Below are 15,119 nucleotides of genomic sequence, written 5' to 3' on the forward strand. Positions count from 1 at the left end.
ATGCTGCCAGTGACTGGCTCTCAGCAACATGTTTGACGCTATAAGCATTCCACGGTTTGTGTCTGCCTCGGCTTGGCCTGGGTACGTGCAGGAAGGAATAAGCTGCATACCAAGTCTGCATATTACCAGCACTGGGCCCTGGGGCAGGTCAGCAAAATCCCAAGGCACTCTTTTAAGATCTGCCTCTGCCTGTCTCTACCTGACAGCTGCCTGTGGATCAGTCACTGAAAGAGCCTCTAGCTATATTCCTCAGCAGGGCCTAAATTCCACAGTGTGGGGCAAGAGGGAGTCCAGAAGTTTAGGCTACTGCTTTCCCCTAGCTGATGCCTCAGGGAAAGGAGTGCTCTATCCAAGAAAGATGGCGTCTGCAGTATGGGAGAATGACTTAGCACAGGAATCCTGGTACTTGTCCCTTCAGCTGTCTGCTTAGAGCAGGGGTCGGGAACCTTTTTCATGGCTGAGAGAGCCATGAACGCTACATATTTTAAAATGTAATTCCATGAGAGCCATACAACGACCCGTGTACATTATGCATTATCCAATAAAAAGGTGGTGTCCCGGAGGACAGCTGTGATTGGCTCCAGCCACCTGCAGCCATGAACATGAGTGGTAGGAAATGAATGGATTGTAATACAGGAGAATGTTTTATATTTTTAACATTTTTTTAAATTAAAGATTTGACTGTGAGCCAGATGCAGCCATCAAAAGAGCCACATCTGGCTCATGAGCCATAGGTTCCCGACCCCTGCTTTAGAGCAACAAACTGCACACTCTCATGCAACTTTGTTCAGTTCTGCCATTCCTCTGCTGGAGCCCATGGTGAGTGGCTTTGAAAGAAATTTTGTGCATTGGCCCCAGAGGCGGATTTAACGGCGGGCACACAGGGCGCGCACCCTGGGCCCCAACTTCCAAAGGGCTCCACAAAACCCCAACTTGACACTTTTTTCTAATGTAAGGGGCCCAATATTTTCTTCTGCACCTGGGCCCCTAACCAATTAATTTGCTCATGATTGGCCCTTTAAGAGGGTTCCTTCATCTCTGCAGACTCCTGCCTTTCCCTGGTGGACAGAGACCCCATTGCTTTTCACAGCCAAATGTTATGGGAGTTCCTCTTCCCAGCTCTACTGCTCTGGGCTGGGGATCGTGGTATGGGGTTAAGATCCCACACTCCCTAGGGGGAACCTTTGCAACTCAGATATCCCTCAGGAACCTCAGCTGCCGCTAATGGGAACCGGGTCACACCATTTTTGCTTCTCCGCCCTTCCTACCAATCTCAGTGTTGCTTCTTCTGTAAATCATTGGTTATCAGGGTTCTCTTCAGCTAGTCTTTAATGGGTTGTTCAGGATGATTCTTCTATAACTGTAATTCCAGTTTGATACTGGAAGGAGTTGGGTGTACCTTTATACCTACTCTGCCACTGTTTGGGATCTGCAGATTGGTTGGTTTTAAAATAATATTATCATTATGTCTATGTCTAAAGCTACTACATGTACATTTAGACATTTTGGGGGGAAATGCACAAGATTGGATAATTCTTGCTGTGCTGAGATTAAAAGTTACCTTTCTCATTAAAAGGGGGTACATTTAACTGTTCTCTATAGGAAGAGAAGATACTGTAATTAGGGTGTTATTCCTTCAAAGTCTGTTCTATAAAATACTTTATACTTTAAAAGCATAACACTGAGCCTGACCAAGTGGTGGCACAGTGGATAGAGCATCGGACTGGGACACAGAGGACCCAGGTTCAAAAAACCCAAGGTCATCAGCTTGAGTGCAGGCTCATCTGGTTTGAGCAAGGCTCTCCAGCTTGAGCCCAAGGTTGCTGGCTTGAGCAAGGGATCACTTGGTCTGCTGTAGCCTCCTGGTCAAAGTACATATGAGAAAGCAATCAATGAACAACTAAGATGCCACAATGAAGAAATGATGCTTCTCATCTCTCTCCCTTCCTGTCTCACTATCTGTGTCTCTCTCTGTCTCTGTCACACATAAAAAAATAAAAATGAAAGTATAACACCGAAAGAGCCAAACTTCATTTGAATTTTAGTAATGGAAACCTTTTTTGTGAAAATGGAGTCATTCACTGTTGACTTGGTTTTCTTTTTTGGTAAATACAGGCACACCTGGAGGATATTGCCGGTTAGGTTCCACATCACTGTAACAAAGTATCACAATAAAATGAGCCATAATCTCTGCTGGTGGAGGCTCTTGCTTCCATTTTGTAAAAAACACAACACCTGTGAAGTGCTATAAAATAAAATGTATAGTGTTGGAGGAGGTAGCAGTTAGGTAGGAAGACAAGAAGCCTTTGTACTTCATCTCTCCTCTGATGTCTTGGCTTTTAGTGAAAAACTCCAGCAACATGTTCAGAAATAAGTTTCCTTTTCTAGTGCTTTGGTGTTTTCCTAGTGAGGGTGGATTCTCACCTATAAATAGATGGTGAGGGAACGGGAACACAACAGATAGCAAAGAGCCCTGGCATTCTTACCTCTGCTCTCATCCTCTATCTGAGCCTGCCTTGCCCATTTCAGTTTAATCTGGTCCATTTGTAATGGAACTAATGAAAAGTCACTTGCAAGTGATGTGACTAGTAATTAACTGATGTTTGTAGATTGCCTTGAAGGTGAAAGTACTTTATGAATGTTAAATATTATTGTGCTGAGTTAAAGTGAGTACGGTATTCTTTTTAGAAAATATTTTATTTATTGGTTTTAGAAAGAGGAAGGGGGAATGGGAAGCATCAACTTGTAGTAGTAGCTTTTTTTTTCTCTTCATTTCCAAGTAATAGGAGGGGAGATAGAGAGACAGATTCCCACATGCTCCCCAACCAGGATCTACCTGGCAGCCCCCACCTGGAGCCAATTATCTGCCTATCCAGGGCCATGGTTACTATTTTTAGTGCCAGAGGCAGAGGATCAATGGAGCCATCCTCAGCACCTAGAGTCAGTGCACTCGAATCAATCAAGCCCTGACTGTAGGAGAGGAAGAGAGAGATAGAGAGAGAGAGAAGGAAGAGGGAGAAGGGTGGAGAAGCAGATGGTTGCTTCTCCTGTGTGCCCTGACCAGGAATCGAACCCAGGACATTACCATGCTGGGCTGACGCTCTACTGCTGAGCCAACCAGCCAGGGCCAGCAGTTGCTTGTATGTGCCTTAACCGGGCAGGCCCAGGGTTTCAGACTGGCAACCTCAGCATTCCAGGTTGACTCTTTATGCACCACCACAGGTCAGGTAGCATGGTGTTCTTTTGAAGTAATTCAGCCATGAAGCTATACACCATCTACAAATAGGCAACTGAATAGTAGAAAACAAGTATAAACTCTTAAAGCTTAAGTGCTCATTTTTTATTGATTGATGTACTTTTTTTTTTTTTTTTAGTGAGAGGAAGGGAGATAAACAGACAGACTCCTGCATGCACCCTGACCAAGATCCACCCAGCAACCCCCATCTGGGGACGTGCTCGCAACCAAGCTACTTTTAGTGTCTGAGGTAGAGGCTCTACAGTGCCATCCTCAGCACCTAGGCCCAATGCACTTGAACCAATTGAGCCATGGCTATGGGAGGAGAAGAAAGAGGAGGGGAAGGGGAGCAGAAGCAGATGGTCACTTCTCCTGTGAGCGCTGACTGGGAATCAAACCCAGGATTTCGGCCCTGGCCGGTTGGCTCAGCAGTAGAGCGTCGGCCTGGCGTGCAGGAGTCCCGGGTTCGATTCCCGGCCAGGGCACACAGGAGAAGCGCCCATCTGCTTCTCCACCCCTCCCCCTCTCCTTCCTCTCTGTCTCTCTCTTCCCCTCCCACAGCGAGGCTCCATTGGAGCAAAGATGGCCTGGGCGCTGGGGATGGCTCTGTGGCCTCTGCCTCAGGCACTAGAATGGCTCTGGATGCAACAGAGCGATGCCCCAGAGGGACAGAACATCACTCCCTGGTGGGCATGCCGGGTGGATCCCGGTCGGGTGCATGCGGGAGTCTGTCTGACTGCCTCCCCATTTCCAGCTTCGGAAAAATGAAAAAAAAAAAAAAAAAAAAAAGAAAGAAAGAAACCCAGGATTTCCACACACTGGGTCAACACTCTACCACTGAACCAACCAGCCAGGGGTGATTGATGTACTTTCATTTGTCAAAGGTAGGTCAGTTTGTTAGGCTCATTGATAAAACCTTTTATACTATTGGTAAAACAGCTGTATTAGGCTTGCTCATTTGCACTTTCAATGATAGTGCATGACCACATGACAGAGCCACATGTGTGTAAACCTACGTAAAACTACAGGTACTCTCCCTTGGGTAATTCTCCCAGATCACTGACCTGCCACCGTGAGGTGCGGATTGCTTTCCACCACTGTAAGGGACCATTTTGCTGTTCGTTCACCTGCTGCCTTGAGAAGAGGTTTTCCCCTGCCTGTTTGTTTCGCACTGTTGCCAGAATCTAATAAATGGGAATAGCCCAATGCTTTCTGGCTTCACAGTTCCTCTACTGTCTGCATATATCCAATGTGAACCTTCCTGGCCTTGGCCACTGGCATTACATCTGACACTGTGAGCTGGATTTGGATCAAATCAGTATGGAGCTGCTAACATCCTTGAAGGGTGGAATATACAGGGGTGGCCATTCTTGAGCATGTGGTTCCCTGTGGCCATCCTGTTGGGGGCTGTAAGCTGTGTGTTTTTTTACAGCCCTGTGAACAGAAAACAAAAGCACTGCAAGAGCTGCAAGTTTGACAACTCCAGTGTGAGCTGCAGGCTCAGAAACTATGGCTTGAGTGGAATGATTGCTGGAGAAGGAATCGTGATTTTGAGAGTTTCAGTCTGCCCTAGAAGCTGAACACTGGCAGTGGCAGTTGTTAAGAGAAAGAACTATGGGTTCAAGAGCTCCAGTTTCAGCTTCAGGCTAAGAGTCAGCAGCTGCAAGAGCAGAAATGGTTACTAAAGGAGCTACATTTGTGCTGGCGGAGTGGCTGAGTCAGCGGTAGCAGGCATTTCCAAATCCTCTGAGGAGGAGGAGGTTTGGGCTGAAACTGCTGTCAGCACACTCAGAGCCCAGCCAGTGGTTACCCAGAAGGTAAAAACCCAGCAGCCAAAAGTACCTCAGGGTAGACACTACCCCTCTGCAAGTAGTGGAGCACTTTGTGGTCGAGCCCTATACCTAGACCGAGTTGATGAAGTTAGGGGTGAAATTCGGGCAGAAACCCAATGAGCCCCTGACAGCCTGGTTGCTGAGGTTTGTAGGACATAGGGGTGGATGGCATCATGCTCTCTGGAGCAGAGATGGAGAATTTAGCTGCCATTACCACACATTGCTCCTTGAGGCAGCATCTTTAGAACTGTCATGATAACCCAGGAAACCATACCCTATTAGAGTGGGTGATGGCTGCCATTCGGACAGTCTGGCAGAATGCTGGAGACCTGACATGGCAGTGTGTCAGTGGCAGTCATACTGAGTTGCAGCAGGTCCTCCGGGAACTAGTTATGAGGAATACTGCTTTCAACCTGAGATCCTGTGGGCCAGATGTATTTACAACAGGGATGAGGGACCTTATTCTCCGTAATGCCCCGTCAGCCCTTTTTTTTGGTCATTGGTGGCTACCTTGAACCCCTATGTGGGTCAACCCATCAACACTATTAAACAGATAGTGGCAGATCTGGGGGAGGTGGAAGCAGCACGGCATCATAAAGATGTGTGGGCTGCTATCCTTGCTGCCCCCCACTCTAACGAGAAATGGGCCTGTAAAGGTTATCCAAACACAGATGTGGGTAGATTTGATTGTGGATGGGGCAGATAAAGAGAAATTGTGTAGCAGGTCTAATAGAGTCCTTTTAGAGCTTTGGTGAGAGCTAAAACTGGAACAGAGGTTCCAGCCACTGAAAAAGCAGGAGAAGTGGGCAGCCCTAGCAGCTGCCAAGAAAATGGCTGGTACTCATGTTGTACAGCTGCAAATTTTCTTGTTGGAGACCGCTGAAGGAGAGGAGGATCCCCAAGACCCATTGTTCCAGTTTGAATAGGGGGAGAGCCAAGGGATCTGTCTAATGGGGATGGGCGAGGGCCAGAGGCCCCATGTAAAATTGGCAACCCACTGGTCCCCTTCTACTGTGCACTAGGTGTTGGCCTTAGAAGATGATAGGTGCTTTTGCATCAGTTAAGAGAACTGTCAAGGCAGCACAGGCCTTGAATGTGTTTGACTCCATCAGGCCCTATGAGCTTGCTGAGGGATTTGGATGGGGCTTGTGTTAATGGACAGAGCTGTGTGGCTAGTTGCCTGTAATGAACCTTTACCTTTGATGATTTGTACAGACAGCTGCATTATTGTGGACTGATCATTAAACAGTATAATGGACTCTTGAAGCAGGGACTGTGACAAGAGGGAGGCACTAGCTCCCTTACTGGATGGAAACACTGCTTGTGAAGTGTAATGAGACCCTGATGAGGGGGGCCAGCACATGTGGAGGCCCTCCTGCACTACACAGCTGCTCCCATCCAGTTGTAGAGACACACCAGTGACACTTCCTTCAATGGACATGGCCCTGAACTATACAGGCTCCCCAACTACAATGAGTGGCCTTGTTGACACCATGGGGTAGGGGCCTAGAGGTGGCCTCTAGTTAACTCCCTGGGCAAATGGCACCTGGCCACCTAAGATGCAAGTGTGTATGTAATCCCTTGAGTGCTCAGGGAGATGTCACTGTGAAGGGTACATTTGTATTTACTGTTATTTTTGGTATAGCTTGTGCTTTTGCTGTAGCCTTTTTTTCTGTAATGTACCTCATTCCTCACACAGGGACCATTGCAGAAGATACCTGTTGATTAGATTCCGAGGCAAGCAACCCTAAACAGGTGAAATGTAGGGGGAAAAGCTGTGTTGGGCTTGCTTGTTTGCACTTTCCATGAATAGTGTGTGAGCACATGGCAGAGTCACATGTGTATAGCCTATGTAAGGCCGTGAGTCCTTTCCCTTGGTGTATATTGCTTGCCTGCCACTGCAAGGGGCCGGTTTCCTGATCACTTGCCCACCTCTATGAGAAGCAGTTTTCCTGCAATTTTCCCTTGCCTGTTTGCTCACCCACTGTTGTGTGAATCTAATACATGGGAATGGCCCAATGCTTTCCAACTCTGCAGTTCCTCTACCATCTGCCCAAATACAATGTGAACCAGCCTGGCCTCAGCCACCAGCATTACACCAGGCCTGTTTTGACAGTGTATAAAGCATCAACCTGGAAAGCTGAGGTCAACAGTTTGAAACCCTGGGCTTGCCCAGTCCAGGCACATATGACAAGCAATAAATGAATAACTAAAGTGAAGCAACTATGATACTTCTTGCCCCCCCCATAAGATCAATAAATAAAAATATTTTTCAAAGTGGTAGGTGGGTAGAGAGACAGACTTTTGCATGTGTCTTGACTGGGATCCACCCAGCAACCCCTATCTGGGGCCCATGCTCAAATCAAACCAGTTATCCTCAGTGCCTGAAGGCAATGCTTGGACCATCCAACCTATCCTCAGCACCTGAGGCTGATGCTCAGACCAACTGAGCTATCCTCAGTGCTCGGGGCCCACGCTTGAACCAACTGAGCCACTGGCTGAGAGAGGGGAAGAGAAGCAGATGGTCCCTTCTCATGTGTGCCCTGACCAGAGATAGAACTCAAGACTTCCATACACTGGGCCAATGTTCTATCCACTGAACGAACCGGCCATTCAATTTTTATTGAATTTATTGAGGTAACATGGTTAATAAAATTATATAGGTTTCAGGTGTACAATTCTATAATACATCATTGTATTGTGTATTCATCACCCCAAGTCAAGTTTCCTTCTATCACCATTTATCTCCCCTTTACCTGCTTCATCCCCCTGCCACCTTTCCTTCTGGTAATCAACATACTGCTGTTTGTGTCTATGAATTGTTTTTCCTTGCTTATCTTTACTATTTATCACTTGATATCTTCCCACTTCTAGTGTTTATGGGTGAGCGTGGCCATCATCAGTATGTGTGGGATTGTCCAGGCAAGTGTTCATTTCAGTGTTGCTCCAAATTTGAGAGTAATATGACAGTGACTTTTACTTCTTTCCTAGAATAAGGACATGATTATCTGGGAGTAGGAGGGGGCCAACAGAAGGGAGAGATGACAGAGATCTCAAAGAAGCCTTTAGTGGCGTTAGATATGTGCAGTCTTGACTGTGATGAAAGTTTCATGGGTATATATACCGTATTTTTTGCTCCATAAAACGCACTTTTCTCCCCCCAAAAGTGAAGGGGGAAATGCCCGTGCATCTTATGGAGTAAAAAATATAGTATTTTATTAACTATTTTAACACCATTTGGTTCAGAATATATTTTTTCTTATTTTCTTCCTTAAAACCCTAGGTGTGTCTTATGGTTAGGTGCGTCTTACGGAGTGAAAAGTATGGTGTGTGTCAAACTTATCAAATATACACTTTAATTATGTGAAGTTTATTTTACGTCCATTTTTTCTCAAAAAAGAACTGTTGTAAAAGTGGGTTCTGGCCCTGGCCGGTTGGCTCAGCGGTAGAGCGTCGGCCTGGCGTGCAGGGGACCCGGGTTTGATTCCCGGCCAGGGCACATAGGAGAAGCGCCCATTTGCTTCTCCACCCCCACCCTCCTTCCTCTCTTCCCCTCCCGCAGCCGAGGCTCCATTGGAGCAAAGATGGCCCGGGCGCTGAGGATGGCTCCTTGGCCTCTGCCCCAGGCGCTAGAGTGGCTCTGGTCTCGGCAGAGCGACGCCCCCTGGTGGGCAGAGCTTCGCCCCTGGTGGGCGTGCCGGGTGGATCTCTGTCGGGCGCATGCGGGAGTCTGTCTGACTGTCTCTCCCCATTTCCAGATTAGGAAAAATACAAAAAAAAAAAATCTTTAAAAGTCCAATTCTTGGACCCAGTCCCTAGATGCACTGATTCAGTCACCAGGGAAAATTGTGTTTTAAGAGGCTTGTTGGACTCTGAAGTTATCAGTTTGGAAGATGTTGAGAGGCTGTTCTTGTGTGAAGTGACTGAACCTGCCATCTACATTGCATGTAGCAACTAATAGGTCTATTTTCTAAAAAGAACCTTAATTTTACTTCTATTTTGATAAAACTACTAGCCACTTGTAAAAAAAATTCTCTGATGATCCCGGTCGGGTGCATGCGGGAGTCTGTCTGTCTCTCCCTGTTTCCAGCTTCGGAAAAATACAAAAAAAAAAAAAAAAATGGGTTCTGGTGATGGTTACACAAGTCTATAAATTCACTAAGTCATTGAATTACACACTTTGAGTGGATGAATTTTATGATATATATTATGCCTCAAAAAGTCATTTAAAAAGAAGATCAGAAGGAAACATACCATGTATTAAAATGTGTTGGCCCAGGTAGCAAACTTACAATGCATTTTTCTGAGATTATATTGTTACAGCATTCCATATTTTCAGCATTTTCTAATTGAATACAAAATATATTTTAATTTTTCTATTCATTTGATGGGGGGGAGCAGCAACTTGTTCCACTTAGTTGTGCACACATTGGTTGCTTCTCATACGTGCCCTGAACGGGGATCAAGCCTGTGACCACAGCACGCTGGGACAGTGCTCTTATCTACTTAGCAACCCAGCCAGGGCCTAATTGAATGCAAATTTAATATATCTCCTGGAATTAGTATGTTTATTTCTTTCAACTTCTAATACTCCAGACATCAATTGTATCATCTTTGTGTAACTTGAAGGAAAAAAAAGACTGAATTGTAAATCTAAAATTTGAAAGTAAAATTCTAAATGCACACCTAGCCCTTGACTGAATAGCTTAGTTGGTTAGAGCATCTTCCTGAAACCCAGAGGTTGTGGGTTTGATCCCTGGTCAGAGCACATACAGGAGCAGATTGGTGTTGCTGTCTCTTTCCTTCTGTCCTTTCCTCTCTCTTTAAAATCAATAAAAATAAGAAAATAAAATTTAAAAAATAAATAAATAAATGCACACTCTACCCTTTATTTTAATTGTTTTTCTTTCAATTTCCTCAGTATAAATATATTGTTGTCTTCATGTTAGACTTAATTGTAATTTCTTCTTTTTTTAGCAAGAGAAACAGAGAGGGGGACAGATAGGAACAGACAGGAAGGGAGAAAAGATGAGAAGCATCAGTTCTTCATTGTGACACCTTAATTGTTCATTGATTGCTTTCTCATATGTTCCATGACCAGTGGAGCTCCAGCTGAGCCAGTGACCCCTTGCTCAAGCCAGCGACCATGGGGTCATATCTATGATCTCTCATTCAAACCAGTGACCCACACTCAAGGTGGTAAGCCTGTGCTTAAGATGGTGACCTCGGGGTTTCAAATCTGGGTCCTCTGCATCCCAGGCCGATGCTGTATCCACTGTACCACTGCCTGGTCAGGCTGTAATTTCTTCTTTAGAAGGTAATTCTTTGCCTTCTAAATAGTAATTAATAATGGTAGCACTAAACCAGGACTCAGGTGGCATATGATCACTCCCTTGACATTACTGTTTTAAAGGTAACATAAAAAACACAAAAGAAAGATACATAGAGAAACAAAAGAAAAGAAAAAAACACGTGCATAAACGTCATTCTTAGGTTTTAAGAGTCAGACATTTCTGACTTGAACCTAGGCTCAGCTTCTAGAAATTACAAAAATGCTAACCTTCTTTACACATCTTTATTCAAGTATATAGTATTACGAATCATTTAATGTTGACATTTACTTGTAAAACAAACTAAATGACCAAACTCTATGGCAATAGATAGGCAGCATTTGAGGCCTATTTTTTTTTTGTCTCTTCCTCTTTTAAATCTATTTATTTATTTATTTTTGGTATTTTTCTGAAGTTGGAAATGGGGAGGCAGTCAGACAGACTCCCACATGTGCCCGACCAGGATCAGAGGGGGACAGATAGGAACAGACAGGAAGCCCAGCACGTCCACCAGGGGGCGATGCTCTGTCCATCTGGGGCGTCACTCTGTTGCAACCAGAGCCATTCTAGCGCCTGAGGCAGAGGCCACAGAGCCATCCTCAGCGCCCGGGCAAACTTTGCTCCAATGGAGCCTTGGCTGCGGGAGGGGAAGAGAGAGACAGAGAGGAAGGAGAGGGGGAGGAGTAGAGAAGCAGATGGGTGCTTCTCCTGTGTACCCTGGCCGAGAATCAAACCCGGACTCTACCACTGAACCAACCAGCCAGGGCAAGGGGATTATTTTTTTTTAGTTCATTTTCTGATGTTTCATTGTTAGCATATAGGAAGGCAATAGACTTTTGTATATTAATTTTGTATCCTGCGACCTTACTGTATTGGTTTATTGTTTCTAATAGTCTTTTTGTGGAGTCTTTGGGGTTTTCAATGTATAGGATCATATCATCTGCAAAAAGTGAAACCTTTATTTCTTCTTTCCCAATATGAATGCCTTTTATTTCTTTATCTTGTCTGATTGCTCTGGCTAGAACTTCCAGCACTACATTGAATAAGAGTGGAGAGAGTGGACAACCTTGTCTTGTTCCTGATTTTAGGGGAAAAGTCCTCAGTTTTATGCCATTTAATATGATGTTAGCTTACGGTTTATCATAAATGGTCTTTATTATCTTGAGATATATTCCTTCTATACCCATTTTGTTGAGTGTTTTAAACATAAAATGGTGTTGTATTTTATCAAATGCCTTTTCTGCATGTATTGATAGGATTGTATGGTTTTTGTTCTTTGTTTTGTTGATATGGGGTATTACATCAACCGTTTTACATATGTTGAACCATCCTTGTGATTCTGGGATGAATCCCACTTGATCATGATAAATTATTTTTTTTTTATGTGCCTTGACTGCGGGCCTTCAGCAGACAGAGTAACCCCTTGCTCGAGCCAGGGACGTTGGGCTCAAGCTGGTGAGCTTTTGCTCAAACCAGATGAGCCCTCGCTCAAGCTGGTGACCTCGGGGTCTCGAACCTGGGTCTTCTGCATCCTAGTCCGACGCTCTATCCACTGCGCCACTGCCTGGTCAGGCGAATTATTTTTTTAATATGTTTTTGTATTTGATTTGCTGAGGTCTATATTTTATTCTTCATCTACCCTATTAATTTTTTTTAAGTTCAGCACCATTTATTAAGTGAACTCAGCTGTTGTTCTAGCTGCTACCTGTTAGCAAAATGCTCTTCCAATCCCTCAATGATCTTCCAGGTAGCATGCCAACAGAACAAGAGACTCCAATGATGGTGCCATCATGAGAGGGAGAGGGTCATGGCATATTCAACTGTGGCTTCCAAAGGTTTTAAAAAAAGGAGTCTTTGGGGCCTGGCCTGCCTAGCATTTTGATGCAGTGGTTGTGGGTTTTATATTCCATAATGGTGTTGGGAGGTAGGTTAAGTACTTGCTGAAGGGTATCACAGATTTGAGCAGTGATTTCTTGGTCACTGGCAGTCTTATTCCATATTGAAATAATGTCCTACTGAAACCAGATAGAGACCACAGCCCCACAGATGTCTTCCCAACCGTGAACTGTTACCCCAACATAGCCAAGATGAGATTCTCCGAGCAACGGGATGTGAAGCCCTTCCGCAGTCGAATAATCCACTTGCCACCATTTTTATTTGCATCATCCTTCCACGTGGGTTTAATTCCTTCTTTGAAGAGATGGAAGTTGTCATGGCCGGTCAGGTCCCCAGGACTTATCATATGGCTGTAAAAACTCCAGAATTGCTCCACAGAGGCAAAGGTGCCAATCTGTTTGATATTCTGTTCATCGCTCTGTGAGCTGGTGGGTTGGTCAGGGGTTCTCCTGGAGCACCAGAAAGTGTAGTTGTACTGCAGGGGATGCTCTGCTGATCCAGGGACAACAACCTTCTTGCTGCTGCTCTTAGATTTGTCTTGTTCCGTTTTTCCCTTCTCCCCATCTTTCTGTGTGCTATTTTCTTCATTCTGATCATGCTCTCCACTGTCATAATCTTTAAGTGCATTGAACTGGTTCATCTTCTCGCTGTTGCCTCTGCCAACCCTGCTAAATTTTAAATGAGTACATTTTATGGGAAAACGTTCCACTGTTTCCCCACCCCTCAGAAGAGGTACCTCCCAACTCATTTGAAGTGGCAGAAACTATTGAAGTGTTGTTGGGTTTGGGTTTCTAAGTGCTTCTAGATAGAGCAGCTACTTATTATATGTGAGGCTCTGTGTTAAGCACTTTATATATAAAATTTCATTTAAGGAGCTACTTATATCTCAAGTATATGTTAAGTACTTTATATATACAATCTCATTTGATCCTCTCAGCAGTCCTAAGAGAGAGGTACCTACTATTTTACCTGTTTTTATGATTGAGGAAATTGAAGCTTACAGAGTTTAGCTAATTTGCCTATGGTCAAAAATGCTAAGTGAAGAGTCTGGATTCAAGGACAGAAAGAGCAGTTTAACTCCAAAATACACTATATTGCTCAGCAACAACAATAGTAAAAATAACAGCAACAGTTTATTGGGCACTGCTATAACAGTGAGGCACTGTGTTAAATACTTCCATGCTTAAGCCCTTTAACCTTCACATCAACTGTATAAAGATTGTATCATTGATCCTATTTTGCCAGATGAAAAAATTGAAACAGATTTAGTATTTCAATTCTTGAGGATCACATGTTTGAAATTGTTAAATGTGAGTCTCTCAAGGATGAGATCAATATGGTTGCAGATATAGTTAGCCAAGATAAAGCAGAACCTGAATCCTGCCCCAATTACTTGGTTCCAGGAGGTCTCCTAGGGAAATCTATGCTGGAGTATAAAACAAAGCAAAGTGACTTATATTAGCAGGGGCGTTGGCTCCAAACTCCAGTGTGCCACCACAAGAAGACAGGTTGGCTCACAGCAATTTTGCTAAGCTAGATAGGCCTGAGGCCCCCAAAGCCCACATTCTAGGTGTGGCTCTTTCTTAGCTGATGTGACAGAGCCCCCTACCTAGAGGTGCTAAAGGGAAAGAAATACCATTTGTCTTGATGCCTGGGAGCCTCTTCCCCTAGAATATGGCTGCTGCAAAGGCAAGGTGAGTAAAAAGGCACTAACAAACGATGGAGACAACCCGTAAGAATCACTTACCTCTTTAAAGACTACTCTGAAAGTGCCACCAACTGTGATTGTGGTTCAGCCTACCACCCTGGAATCTTCCCAATCCAAATCAGCACTCCTTATGAAAGGTAGAAGTGGGGATGGAGGAGAAGAGAAATCCTAAGATTCCTTTCACCTAAAGACTGGCACTACCACAGCAAGTAAGTGGTAGAGCTTGGTTTAAACTGATGTCTACCTCTTAACCACTATTGCAGAGGGAGGGGTATATCCAAATTCATTGTGGGTATTTTTCAAAATACATATAGCCCTCTACACAGTTATAAATGCTAAACAAGATAACTACAAAGCATTAAAGGTGGTGGGGGTGGAGAGATCAAAGATGGGAAGAGAAACATATAGATAGCATGAAGTAAAAACAAAAAAACCCAAAGATCTATTTCTATGTACTGATAAGGAGAAATGTTACTTTGGCGTTACAAAACCAAGGTCTAGAACAGTGCACCCACTGTGTTATCTTACGTACAAGAAAAGCGGAGATAATAAATGTGTGTATACATGCTTAATTTTGCATAAAGGACCACTGAAAGAACAATTAAGAAACCAATAAAAGTTACCCATAGTTGGCAAGAGGAAATGGGGGCATAGGGTCAGAAGTGGGAATAGGACTTCTAGTTCATTCTTTTTTTTTTTTTTTTTAAGAGAGAAGCAGAAAGCACCAACTCCCATAAGTGACTTGACCAGGTAAGCCCAGGGTCTCATACCAGTGACCTCAGCACCCACTACGCCACCACAGGTCAGGCGGGAATAGGACTTCTAAATGTATACCTTTTTATGGTTTTGATTTCTTAACTTTCTAAGTATAGTATCTGTTTTTATTTTATTTATTTTTTTAAACTTTTTTAAAGATTTTATTTATTTATTTATTTAGAGAGAAGGATAGATAGGGACAGAGAGACAGGAATGCAGAGAGATGAGAAGCATCAATCATCAGTTTTTCGTTGTGGCACCTTAGTAGTTCATTGATTGCTTTCTCATATGTGCCTTGACCGTGGGCCTTTAGCAGACTGAGTAAACCCTTGCTCAAGCCAGCGACCTTGGGCTCAAGCTGG

The 15,119-nt window shown here is 44.2% G+C and overlaps 1 pseudogene; it reads right to left on the bottom strand.

Moving 5' to 3' along the window:
• Positions 1-12,202: 12,202 nt before the first annotated feature.
• LOC136317739 (eukaryotic translation initiation factor 4E type 2 pseudogene) lies at positions 12,203-12,933 on the bottom strand (annotated as a pseudogene).
• Between the last annotated feature and the right edge of the window lie 2,186 nt (positions 12,934-15,119).

The sequence above is a fragment of the Saccopteryx bilineata genome, chromosome X (assembly GCF_036850765.1).
Source record: "Saccopteryx bilineata isolate mSacBil1 chromosome X, mSacBil1_pri_phased_curated, whole genome shotgun sequence".
Taxonomy (NCBI): domain Eukaryota; kingdom Metazoa; phylum Chordata; class Mammalia; order Chiroptera; family Emballonuridae; genus Saccopteryx; species Saccopteryx bilineata.